This window comes from Melanostigma gelatinosum (genome assembly GCF_949748355.1).
Source record: "Melanostigma gelatinosum genome assembly, chromosome: 5".
NCBI classification, from domain to species: Eukaryota; Metazoa; Chordata; class Actinopteri; order Perciformes; family Zoarcidae; genus Melanostigma; species Melanostigma gelatinosum.
This window is the reverse complement of record NC_136638.1, coordinates 18,145,652-18,158,160: the sequence shown is the minus strand read 5'-3', so window position 1 is coordinate 18,158,160 and position 12,509 is coordinate 18,145,652. Positions and strand designations below refer to the sequence as shown.

General features: G+C 43.5%; 1 protein-coding gene across 1 annotated transcript in view; it reads right to left on the bottom strand.

The window, feature by feature from the left end:
- The window catches only part of mid2 (midline 2), a 99,159-nt gene extending 90,928 nt beyond the window's left edge, over nucleotides 1-8,231 (bottom strand). The window contains exon 1 of the mRNA XM_079269123.1: nucleotides 8,171-8,231. The gene's annotated coding sequence lies outside the window, so the exon portion shown is untranslated. The remainder of the gene's footprint in view (nucleotides 1-8,170) is intronic.
- Nucleotides 8,232-12,509: the final 4,278 nt, after the last annotated feature.

Below are 12,509 nucleotides of genomic sequence, written 5' to 3'. Positions count from 1 at the left end.
ACTCAAATTCAGCTCTAAAATCTTGTTTCCATTATGTCACGTTTGTGTTTTCTGCTCGAGTAGCTGCCCGGGCCTGGGAACACGCAGCTTGTTGTCAGATGTCAGAATCTTTCGGATCACACGAGCTGCTTTCATTCATTCACTAATGATTGTTTTGGTTCACCATAACACTGGTGGCCTCGCAGCACCAGACTGTATCACAGGCAGCAAAGTGGTTGCTTTTCAGAGGCTAGACCATGACTTGTTTGTGTGTGTGTGTGTGTGTGTGTGTGTGTGTGTGTGTGTGTGTGTGTGTGTGTGTTGCAGTTAGGTTAAAATACAGCCCAACTGGGACACATAGGCAACAGCTCTTAACAGTTAGTGGGTCCCCATACTGCAGTGGCACTATTAATATTCTGTATTTTACTTTATAACGACCTAATGAACTACGGGGGCGGATCTAAAATGGCTCACAGAAACAGCAGTGTGAAGCAAACGATGTGCAGGAAACAACCTGGGTGCGTGTGTGTGTGTCTGAACCAGACTTCACAGACGTGGTAGAGGGCAAGACGTGGGAGTGAGACGAGCACGGCACTGAATTATTTGACCGCAACCTACAAACTTCCCCATTACTGCATATTCATTCTCCTATCGAAGGTCCACACATCCAAACAAGATGACAAGATTGATTTGTGTCATACATTGAATGTGCTGTAATTACATTGCATGTGTTGTAATTCACTATCCTGTTCTACACATGACATCATTGCACTTCTGTCCATCCTGGGAGAGGGATCCCTCCTCTATTGCTCTCCCACAGGTTTCTTCCTCTTTCCTCCCCGTTAAAGGGGTTTTTGGGGAGTTTTTCCTGTTCCGATGTGAGGGTCCCGGGACAAGAGGATGTCAAATGTGTACATATTGTAAAGCCCTCTGAGGCAAATTTGTGATTTTGGGCTATACAAAAATAAATTGAATTGAATTTGATGAACGAGCACACACCTGTTATTTATAAGAAAATAGATGATTGAAATACAAATGGTTGATATGAAAAGGTGCTAAGTTACATTTTCAGAGCATTAATATAGCGCCAAACAACTATCTTCCTTGTGCAGATAAAGAGGAGTCGTGTCTACCTGAGCAGGGAATGATGTCGCTCTATGTGTGCTGTAACGCCAGCTTCTCTTTTCTGGTCTACATATATTACCGACGTAAACTATTTAGAAGTCGATTCGATTCGAGAGTGACGGCTGGTTTCAGTGTTTTTGATGTGTGGCAATGGCACTATGCCTCCGATTACATTTGGATCACGGATCAGGCCTTTAATTAATAAGACATTCCAAAATAGAGTGCTTAGCATTGGTCAATTATGCAGATATGGTCAATTATGCAAAATGAGTATCTCACATCCCCTGGGTACCACGGAAGTCGTTTAGGATTACAGACATTTGGAATGGTCTCACTCACCTTATCTCCATCACAGTGGATCAACAGGGCCCTCCTGCTAAGCACTTATGATTTCATTTCCCCTCCTGCAAAGACCTTATGCTTCCTCACAAGGAGTGGCTGCTAAAACCTGGGACTCTCCGCATTGCATTTGTTGTGGCCATAGTATCTTCTTCTCCCCTGTTTGGAAAGCTCCACCTTGTAAAACAATTGAGTGGTTCTCAGACTACCGGGTGACATGAAGGGAGGCTGCACTGAGGACAGTTTCGATGACAGACGACTGGAGGAGAAGTGCTCAACATGATCAGTCACTGTATATACTTCATGTGCACACACACATTCACACTCACACATATATATACACACACTCGCATGCACACGGCACTGGAGTCACCATAAAAAAAAGTCCCCTTGTGATTTTTTTATGACATAACCCACACACAACAGTAGTCCCATGCAAAACAAGCAAAAGAGAATGACAAATTATGTATGATACAGTCAGCTGAACTGAAATAATCAGATCTAACACTGCAGCCTTGGAATAAAAACATCACTGGTGCACAGTGGATAACATTACTTGTGAACGTGTGTGTGTGTGTGTGTGTGTGTGTGTGTGTGTGTGTGTGTGTGTGTGTGTGTGTGTGTGTGTGTGTGTGGACACTGCTACCGCAGCAAAAGGCAAAGAAAGCCTGTGAGGGAGACTGGAGACATAACAAGCGAAAACACGGAGGAGGCAGAGAAAATATGGGTCAGACAGAGAAAGACAGGGAAAGCTCAATGTAAATCAGAAAGTGTAAACATGTACAGGCCTAATCTCATTATCCCCCTGTCCTCCTGGGTCTGCGATGGGATGCTTGATTAAAGCAGGAGATAAAAGAAAAGAGACAGAAAACATAGACGGGGGTGGGAGGGAGGAAGGGGGGTCGAGTGTATAGAGAAGAAATGAATAGTGATTAAGGGAAAGTAAGGAGCCGGCGTCATGCGTGGTTAAGACTCTACACAGTGCGGTGTATGCTAGGAGCTGTGCAGCACTCATTAACATAAACAGAAGGATGGCAAAAAATGCATCTGTAGCATGTCGAATCTTTTTTCATGCAAGCTTTTGGCAAATTGCATGAAATATGACACAATCATATCTATAATCTGATTTACATGTTCACATGTGAAACCATTCAAAGCACATGTGGACTGAATGGATGTGAGAGGTATTTGTAGAAGATTGTGGCTGCTGGAATCATAATTTGTTCCCGAACAACAAACAAACAAATCGACATGTTGTAAAAATGAAAACGTATCTGAAGCAAACCAAAAAGAATACGATGGTTGCAAACCCAATCTGAGTGGAACCTGCATGCCATCGTCCCTGTCTCACTGCTGCCTTCTTTCAAATGGGGACTGTCAAGGTAAATTATAATAATTGTTACAATTAGTTTGAGATCAAAATGAGGCTAACGGGCACATTCATCTCTGTAAGAAGATAATTGTCAATAACAAAGTATCAAGTGCAACATACAGTAGACGCAGTAGCAGCAGCAGCAAAGGGAAGAGTTATGCATAATTCAGACCGAAGAAATGAGCAACTGAAAACCCCCACAATCTTTCCCTCAATTTATTATTCATATTCAGCACGGATTGCATGTCCTACTCAACTTCTTCAAATTGCTTAATTCTTGTTTTAGCAGCAAATGACCTCATGCTTTAAAAAAAAAAAAGGGTTTGAGGCATGTTCTCTTGTCATGCGCATCATACTGCATGTGCACCGTTTATGCACTTGACCTGAACACCTCCCCTCCGGCTGAGGTGTGGTCCCATCTACTTGAGCTTGAGGAGCTTTGAAAGGCAGGGCGTTGCCGAGGAGACTGGAGGCTCAGTGGATTGTCATTATGTGTTAACAAAGACTGTCAAAATCAATACTTCTTCAAATGAAGTGCTAATCATTGAGCAAACTCTAAAGAACGAAACACAAAGACGCTGGAATGGGTTTCCAGTGCAGCGCTGCCATGAATGTGCATTATCCATAAAGTAAACATGTGGAGCAGAACAATCTGTATTTTGTTTCAAGTTATTTCTCAGTAAATTCACCAGAAACAGTTTGAAATGAATCTCATTGGACTTTGGCCGTCCTTTAAAAGTGCATTTACGTCCCCGACATTGTCCCGCAGTACAGAATTCCCCTTGATATACACATTTTTTAAATGAGTAGAAACATTTAATAAAGTGCTCCCAGTTATTGAGTGCGGGCCAATAATGCAGTGGCATTTCACACTTGAGGTATTTTCTCATACAGTTAGCGCAGACACCATGAAATAGCCTATAAGCGTCCCGCTCCAAAAACCTGCACGCAGCGCTGTTGAAGTGCTGCTGCGGCAACGGTAGCCATGTCCAATGACAGCTCGACCTGAGGTGTTGGCAAAAGCCTTGCTCTTCGGCCTGCCCTTCTTTCTCTCCTTTTCCCCTCTGCTCTATGAAATGCTGACCTCCTCCCATTTCCTCAAGCTTTCCTCCATATCTACTCCTTAACATGTACAGTTCCTCAACCCTTCTGCTTCTCTCCTGCTGATTCCTGTGATTCTGTGATTCATTATTGTCTTCACTCCTCCTCCATGCCTTCTTTTCTTATCCTCCCTCTTTCCCCTTGCAATCCACTCTCCTCCTCTCCATCACTCAGAGGAACAGCGGAGGTCTTCATCAAGCAGACGTCAGGCATCTGTCAACAGTCCAGGCCAGTCTCGGCGTGATTGATTTTTGGCCCACCTGCGTCTTTCGTAATGACCAACTGTCAGTTATTTTAGTGCCCGCAGCGCCTCCCCTCAGTATCTCCCGTCACCGCAGCATCCAGAGGCTAAATCTCCCAGCTCAGACCCACAGTGCATTATCTAGCTTGTCTTCAGACAAGATTTATGTAGGTATACCAAAGATCCCCCCCGATTGTCCTCCTTCCAATCCCGGAGGACAATGCGATCACGATGTTTATTTCAAAGAAGCAAATCGTTTACATTCTGACGGCAAACATACGATATGTCTTTTATGCTTAAAGTTTCCAATTATTCCCAGGCAATGACTTTCCTGACAGAAGCTAATAAATGTATGTTTGGGCCTGCAAGCACAACGCTGTGTTTTGATTTGGTCCAGTAACGGCTTTAAAACAGTTTGGAAGCTGAGGCAGCGGACGATTTTGACGAGAGAAAAATGGTAACTGGAGGACTGCCACGTAGTGGAGCACAAGCAAGACACATCTCCTGTGTGGCAAGCCAATACCATTTCAATTGGGGAATCAGCACAGCCTATCGATTTGTTTGAGTAGAAGGAATTTGTTATTTTCTCGAGATAACATGTTTTAACATGTTTTTCCTCAAGATCAAACTTCTCTTTCACAGAGACAACAAATGTTACTTGCTCTGCTCTTTGATCCATATGTTTCAGCATGAGGGAGAGCAGCTTGCTTACATCGTAGCAAACTGATACAAACAAATCCAGAATAAATATGTTCGGACATCAGCGCTGACTTGATCGGGCGCTGACGCCAAACAAGCCATTTCAATCTTCACCGTGAGGGATGAAGTTCAGTGGATTTTGTTGAAGGCACAAGATGTTACTTCTTCAACTGAAGCCAGACCTCAGTGTGAATCCGAGACGTCAGGAGATGAAAACATGTCGGGAATGATTTCAAAAACCTGTTCATGTCCTGTGGCGATCCCCAGACTGAGTACGGATGTATGAGAGGAGCTTCAAACTGGAGGCCGCGTAAAAGCAGGGGCACGTCGCTTCCCCTAGCTGCACTCACCTGAGCTTCTTTGATCATCTACAGAGACCATGGTGCCACTTCCGGATCTGATGTAAGGCATATTTTCAAGATCTCTCTTTCTCTACTTTCTGTCAATGTTTGTCTCCGATAATCTTTCCTTCACTCTTTTGCCCTTCTTCCCCTCTCCTTCCCTTGCCCTCGTTCTCTCCATCTGCCTGGCAGGGACAACTGAGTGCCCATGGAGAGCAGGGCTGCAGCAGAAGGCATCTTTGAACGAGAGCGCTGGCCTTTCATCTCGTGCGGTACCTGGCCAAGGCAGGCTGCAGGGTACCTCGGCTGTCAGAAGGCACAGCAGCAGAGGAGGGAGGAGGGATGAGACAAGCGGAGAGGAAGGGAAATGACGTGAAAAAAAACCTGCCTCTGTTATTAATGATCTATTTATGCTTTTGCCAGGCTCATAAAAGAGGGCATGAATGAAGATGAGTGAGAAACTGACATCAGAGGAAAAAGATGGAGAGCAGAGAAGGTGGAAGTCAAAGTGGAGCAGAAAGATGAGAGACGGAGAGACCCTTGTGGCTCATAGAGGAGAACCAATTTACAAGGGTAGTGCTGACACAGCTAGTTGGGACTCACTCCTGCTTTCACCTAAAATATGTCGATCATTGGAAGTACCTCAGTTTGCATAAAAAGTTGCATTCCTGTTATATTTACCACTTAGCATAGCGGAACAACACAGGGAAGCAAGAGTGGGCCATAGACTGATTGTTAAAAGGGCGTGGTTTTATGATTGAGCAGTTTAAAACATTTGAATGGGCTGTATCCTAAAGCATGGGAGTGCACTGAAATGATTGTGGTTCATTCAAAGCCTATACTAAGTGCAGCATCACAACTTTGGCAGCGTGACTGTGTGCATTATCCCAGAATGCACTGCTTGGCCTATTGCATCTGCTGCAGAGTGTTCCTCCTGAACAGGCAAAGACTGAGCACTCGGAGAGTGTGTGATGTTCCTCGACAAAGAGAGGGCAGAGAGTTAATGTGTGTATTAGAGTGCTTGTGTGTGTAAAATCCTTCAGAAACCTCTCTAAAAAAAAACAGGCTGCATGCTCCTTTTGGTAAGGCACATAATAACTCAAAAGCCTCCCATCGACAGCCGTTGTCTATAGCCGTGAAGGACTGTGAGTTTGACAAATGGATTCTCTCACAGCTGTTTACCAGCGTGTAGGTTCTGCATGGGAAAGTCAGGGAGGAATAATGCGAGGCGGGTCTGTCCTTAGTCCGAAATGACACATCTGGGAACACAGACAAGGATCATTACCGAGGCAGACCGTGTTGACAAAATGTTGTTTACATCAAGACATGGCCAGCCCTCTCAATTGTCTGTATCACACAACAGAAAATGGAAATTCATCTTTTAAGTCAGCAGGTACTTAAAGTGTAATCTGTTCTTGAGAGGCCATCATTAAAACCAAACAATGCTTGCCAATAGGCTGAAGTCTGGCTTCAATGAATTTTAAATGAGCCTCGAGCGAGCCTTTTTCATATTCCTTTTCTCTCTATATATCTCTGTCCCTCCTCCCTTCTTTATCAAAGACAACCTTGATCAAGTTCATATTTGACGCAAATTTGACGTTCACATCAAAGACAAACAGTGTAACCATGGGAACTGAACCCCTTGCTCACAAGAAAAATTGATTGTTCTTTAGTCTGCAGTCGTCCAATAAGCCTTGCAAGCCCAAGGGTGGCAACCACTAAATAGAAAGTGTATCACTGAGAATAAATTAGGCATGAATTCATTTACTTTATGTCTATTAAGGGATCTCCTCTGATGGGTTAAGATAAAACACTCACGCCACCTGGAAAGCTATAGCTGCATCTGTAAGCTGCATCTGCAAGCTGCATCATCCTAATACAGTTATTCTCTATAATAACAATGTTTTAACTTGTTTTTGCAAAAACAGATATCTAAAAAAACTATTCTAAATAAATATACGCAACGTTATATATATATATATATATATATATATATATATATATGTCACTAAGGTAAAGTCTAGCTATCACAGCTATGCAGTCCATTTCAAGCTATTCGTTGCCATCACAGAGGCGTAAATAACTTAAACAACAATTGTTTTTGTGAGCGAAATGCACACCCACTCAACCTGTGTATCATAAAGTGAAAAAGCTTTTTCCACACACAGAGATAGCTTCGAGAGCGCGGCACTCATCCGCTGGAGGAGGATATGTGTTGTAAGCTCCTGTCGGGAGGATATGCACCGGGAAAAGCCAGTCGAGCGGTCTTAAAAGACAAGAGGCTGATGGGGGGGGGGCCCGGACTTCAGCTGTCCAGTCCAACAAGTGCATTATGTTTCCACTCAGCGGGGGGGGGGGGGCCGAGGCAGCTGCCAGGCTCCATGCGAGGCAAGGTGGCAGCTCAACAAAGCAAACCCCTTAAGACATGAATGAACGTATCCACTGCTAATCCAGTCATTTAAGTCAGTGTGGCTCTCAGTCGGCTTCGGTGCATCACATGTACTCCAAACATTGAGGCTTTGAATCCTAATCATGACCGTGGTTATATCCTCCCTCCTCTTTCATCTCCTCAACTCCCCCACTATGTTATCATCATTTTACACTTAATTTATACTTCTACTAATATGATGTAAAAAGAGGATAAATCTCAAACTGAAAAGCGCATCTAATCTTATGGAAACAAAAAATGTGCCCTCTCACACTGTAAAGCACAAAAATTTGGTTGAGGCAGCGTTTCTTCAACACACACACACACACACACACACACACACAAAAAATAGAAGAGTAAGCATGGGCATAAATTAACAAATAGGTATTGGTCCACAGGCTCCTACCACTCGGCTGGAATGGTAGTTAGGTGCTGACAGGGATGCAAGTTGGGGTTGGAGAGGCAGAATCATGGGGAAGGATCCTGCAGAGTGGAGTTAAAAATAGAGCATGAAGTGGAGGAAGAGGAGGGGGGAGGGAACGTACCTGTGGGCTTGGAGGCAGCCTAGTTAGCAATGAGCAGCACCACTGCGGACGACGCTGGGCTGGAGAGGGAGAGATGGTGAGACAGAGATGCGGAGAGGGAGGGATAGAAGGGGAAGGGTGGGGGGGGGGGGTAATGAAAAAACAAGTCAGATTAGCATGAAACCACATGTTCGAGTTCAAAACAGACAATTATTTCACAGTAGGCTACGGATGGCAGCAATGACAAGCAATAGTCTGTGACAGACCCACATGCTGAACTGTATGTTATGAACTCATGTCTCCCAAACACACACACTGGGTGTTCTGTAGGTGCTCGAGGTGGAGATTTCATAAGTAATCCTACTGGCAAAAAACAACCTAGACAATGCGGTCACATGTAACACATTATGTCACGTCATGTTGCCTACTATCTACTCGTCATTCATAAATAAGGTAGCCCTCCTACTCCTCACAGCCAATCGCTTCCTTTTCGACACATGATTTTCACATGTAGTCTTTTAGTATTAAAACGTAATTTACTGAAGCTTTTTGTGTTCACATAACATTCTTCTTTGTCTGTTAATCCAGGCTCTGGCCACACTGACGCCGTAGTTTACCCGCATTATGCATCTTTAGACATTGTAACCGTATATTACACCTCTGGATTCAACACATGGGAAAACCTCCAGATAAAAAAAGAGAGAAATCAACAGTTCTTATGAAACAAACAATTCAGCAATCAGCTACATATATCAGACACGTGTTAAGCCAAGAGCGACAACATAATCTCTCAAAATACCCTCCATTTCCATAAAATGAAAAGGAAGTCCTGCACAAACATTCAAAAAACAAAACAAAAACAACAATGTATTTACAACCCTGAAGAAATTTGATCACTACTTCTGGCTTATTACACTTCATAGAATGCCTCAGATTGTATATTACTAATAACAGGAATTCAAGTGAGATCTGGCCTCAGAGAGGTGGCAGTTAAATATTTACACCAGTAGGCAGCTAAACAAAGGCAACAGCATGCAGTCAACACAGAAGAAGTCCCACCGTGAACAATCGGGGCTTTGTTTACTTGAGGGCCAGCCAGGTGCGGTGTTACTTTTTTGTCCGCATGAAATATTCGGAGAATACAGGACTCGTAGCCCATCGTTTCGGTCCTAATACGCAATTGTTCCCAACCTGTTCAGGAGGGAATCTAGTGAGCGGAGAGGAAGACTTTGCAAAACAGACTGTGTTGAGCAGCTGTGTAGAAAATGCCTCCAGATTCTGAATACTGGGGATTCTGTACTATTCGGTAAACCGCTAAGACAGTGTTATGTTTGATATTTTTGATCTTCCTTCGTATCAAATATTTGGTTAAAGCTCAACACTCACTGAAAATGTGCTCAATACATGCTGAGAAAAGACACAGCTCTCTCTCCGGTTATATAAGGACCAAATGGCTCGTATCGATACCTCAGAGCCCCGTAGTCATGCAGCAACCCCAACAACACACCAACAAGACAGACCGGATGGATCCAAACCAACAATGTAAAAAGTGGATGTCTCCTTTAACCTTCACAATGTTTTCACAAAAGGAAACTCTTTCATCTGAGTGGAACATTTGGATCCTCTGAATAGAAACAGGTGTGGCAGTGAAAACCAGGGGTCAGCACATTCATACATGTGGCTACATGGGCTGGTGATGCCAAAGAGGTCCCTCTGACAAAGGAAAATACTGCACACAACGTGGAAACAGGTTTATCATTAACCTGTGAACAGCAGAACAACAAGGCTTTCTCACTTAGTGCTTTTCTGCCTACTTTAGTTTTAACCTCCGACAAAAAAATGTGGTTTCCAGCCCACAATTCTCTTCCTGTGGGAGTCGGAAAAGTAAAGACAGTCAGGAGGACACCCAGGGAAAAATATCCAACCTGTGAATATAAATAACTCAGATGTTCTGTCCCTCCCTCACAGGTCCGGGATGAATGTGACAATTGGGAGCACAGCATGACACAAAAAGTGAAGGGATTCATGTGGTTAAAAGCTCAGACGTAGTAATTGATCCAACAAAAAGAATGTGCCTTTTCTTCATCTTGTCTGGTGTCATTTGCCCAGAGGTTGCACTTGAACTTCTCCAACTTCACTTGCAGCCTGGCAGAAGCACAGCTTCAAAAGTAAAACTTTGTATTGATATACTAATTTTCTTTCACTTTTAGCCAGTGATTTTTGTGAGAAGATGACGCTAATCTTGTGTGAGCAACATGTGTTGAGCAGCAACGAGCCTGTGATGTAGATAAAAGACCTTTCTGACCACAGCCTGGTCTGCCAAACAGATAAGACGTGAGCATAACATGTGTGCTTGTGAATGAGGTCTCTCTGACCCTGATACTAAGCGTGCGTGTCAACATTTGATCAAGTCAGGTTTATTCATAGATCCCATCGTTAAAGTATGTCTTTAAGGATTAAGCACAGACAAGCCGTACCCCATTTACATAGATGAGTCAACAAACACTTTATAGCCCTGCTTGAGTCATATATCTTTATTTTTATCTGAACTAATTCAAGAAAAGTCAGCTGGGCATTCTTGTTCTTCCCCAGTCCTCACAACCACAGTTTGCTGCCGGTGGCCACCGGGATCCGCCCAGTACAATCCTCTACTGTTGGCGACTCTGCAGCAGCACAAATTGCATAAATGCACCTTGACATTAGCTGTCCTTCACTTTTCCAAACCACATTCTTCTAGCTGCTGTAGGGGGCTGACACCTTTCTGGTCACCATCCCACTTAATACTTGACAAATACAATTAGACATTCCATCAACACCCCTTTCTGTCTTGGTCAAATTTGGTAAAAAAAAAATGGCTTGCTTTTTCTCGTCCACCACAAATCAACTATTAACATGCCAAAAAAGGAATACCAGGCGCAGATAAATGTCAGTGGTATAATGTACGCAGGCTAATCAGTTCTGAACAAAAACACAAAGGACACGAGTGATGACAAGTTCACTGTATTCAATTATCCGGCCTGAACAGAGGCTGTCGCTGTGCTCAGTCAACTCAACCTAAATGAAGTGTCAAGGCTTCGACGCAACAGAACAGACCAAACGGCGTAAACACTGTCCATATTCCTCAAGATAAGCACTTAACGAATGGATCTCAGATGACACTGCTGGCGTTACACAAACCACATGAAACCAATTTGCCACATCCTTGTTTTGGATGACGCGATGTCAAAAAGCTAGAAAGCGTTTCGGTGGGAACTTTTTGGAAAACACTGAACTTCTTGGGGTGAATGTTTTATGAGAAAGGGCGTTGGTTGCCTCTTCCAGAATTAGCTCAGCACACACACACACACACATCTATGCTCATTATCAGCTACAGAGCAACACACAGGAGCCACTTTGTATCGCCAGGGAAACTCACACATCCTCGCCCCATTTCCTGGTATGACCTCACTCACAGCAGAATACAAACATTGTACGTCAACCATCAGCATTTTTTCCCAGCGTGAGAAGAGCAGGTCTTTTTTTAAAACCCCATTTAACTGTTTTTGTGTTTAATCTGGCCTGTAACACAAGACAAGTATGCACTGTTTACAAAAGAAACGCCCAACGCTACAATGGAATATTACGTTTTCATTCATTTGGAGAGTTTTGCTCATTTAGTGCATTCCCTTACTGTTTTATATTATTACACTCCATTAGACTCTACACATAGCAGGTGGAATTGTATTTTTTGCTGCTGGCATGAGTAGATTATTACTGATGTTAGGTGGGTTCCAGAACTAAATGTTTATTTTGGAGAGATTATGCTTAGATGCAAATACATCCTTCCTTGTCTTGACACTAACAATGTTCTATTATACACAATAACATGAGCTATGTTGGGTTGTTCACACTGATGAATTGCTTTTACAGACTGAATTACAAGCCTCCAGAGCCTCATTTTCTTTTGAGCCAAATAGAAGTTATTCTTATCTTGTCTGCCTATGTATGAAAAAAGATCTGTCTGAGAGCTGTAGTAACACCCATGCTGTTGGCCAGCATCTCATCCTGTGCACTTTGAAAGATGTGGCAGCGGGTGTGTGAGTGAGCTGCGGTCGCACACAGCACTTCAGTATGACATTTGCACGAAATTAAAGTTTAGCATTGTGAAATGAATGAGAGGGACTCTGTGATTTATTGAACTTGGACTGTGGCGTTCACTGTGGCTCCTAACCAAGCTCCTCTGTCATGGGACGCCAGCGATGTCCGGGTCTCAGTCCCTGTGTAGACTGTTCAATAAGGCTGAACCTCTCATCGTAATGACTGTCGACTTCTTTCCTCAGTCGGATGCACTTTTAATTATCAGCTCCAAGGCTCTCCGTAT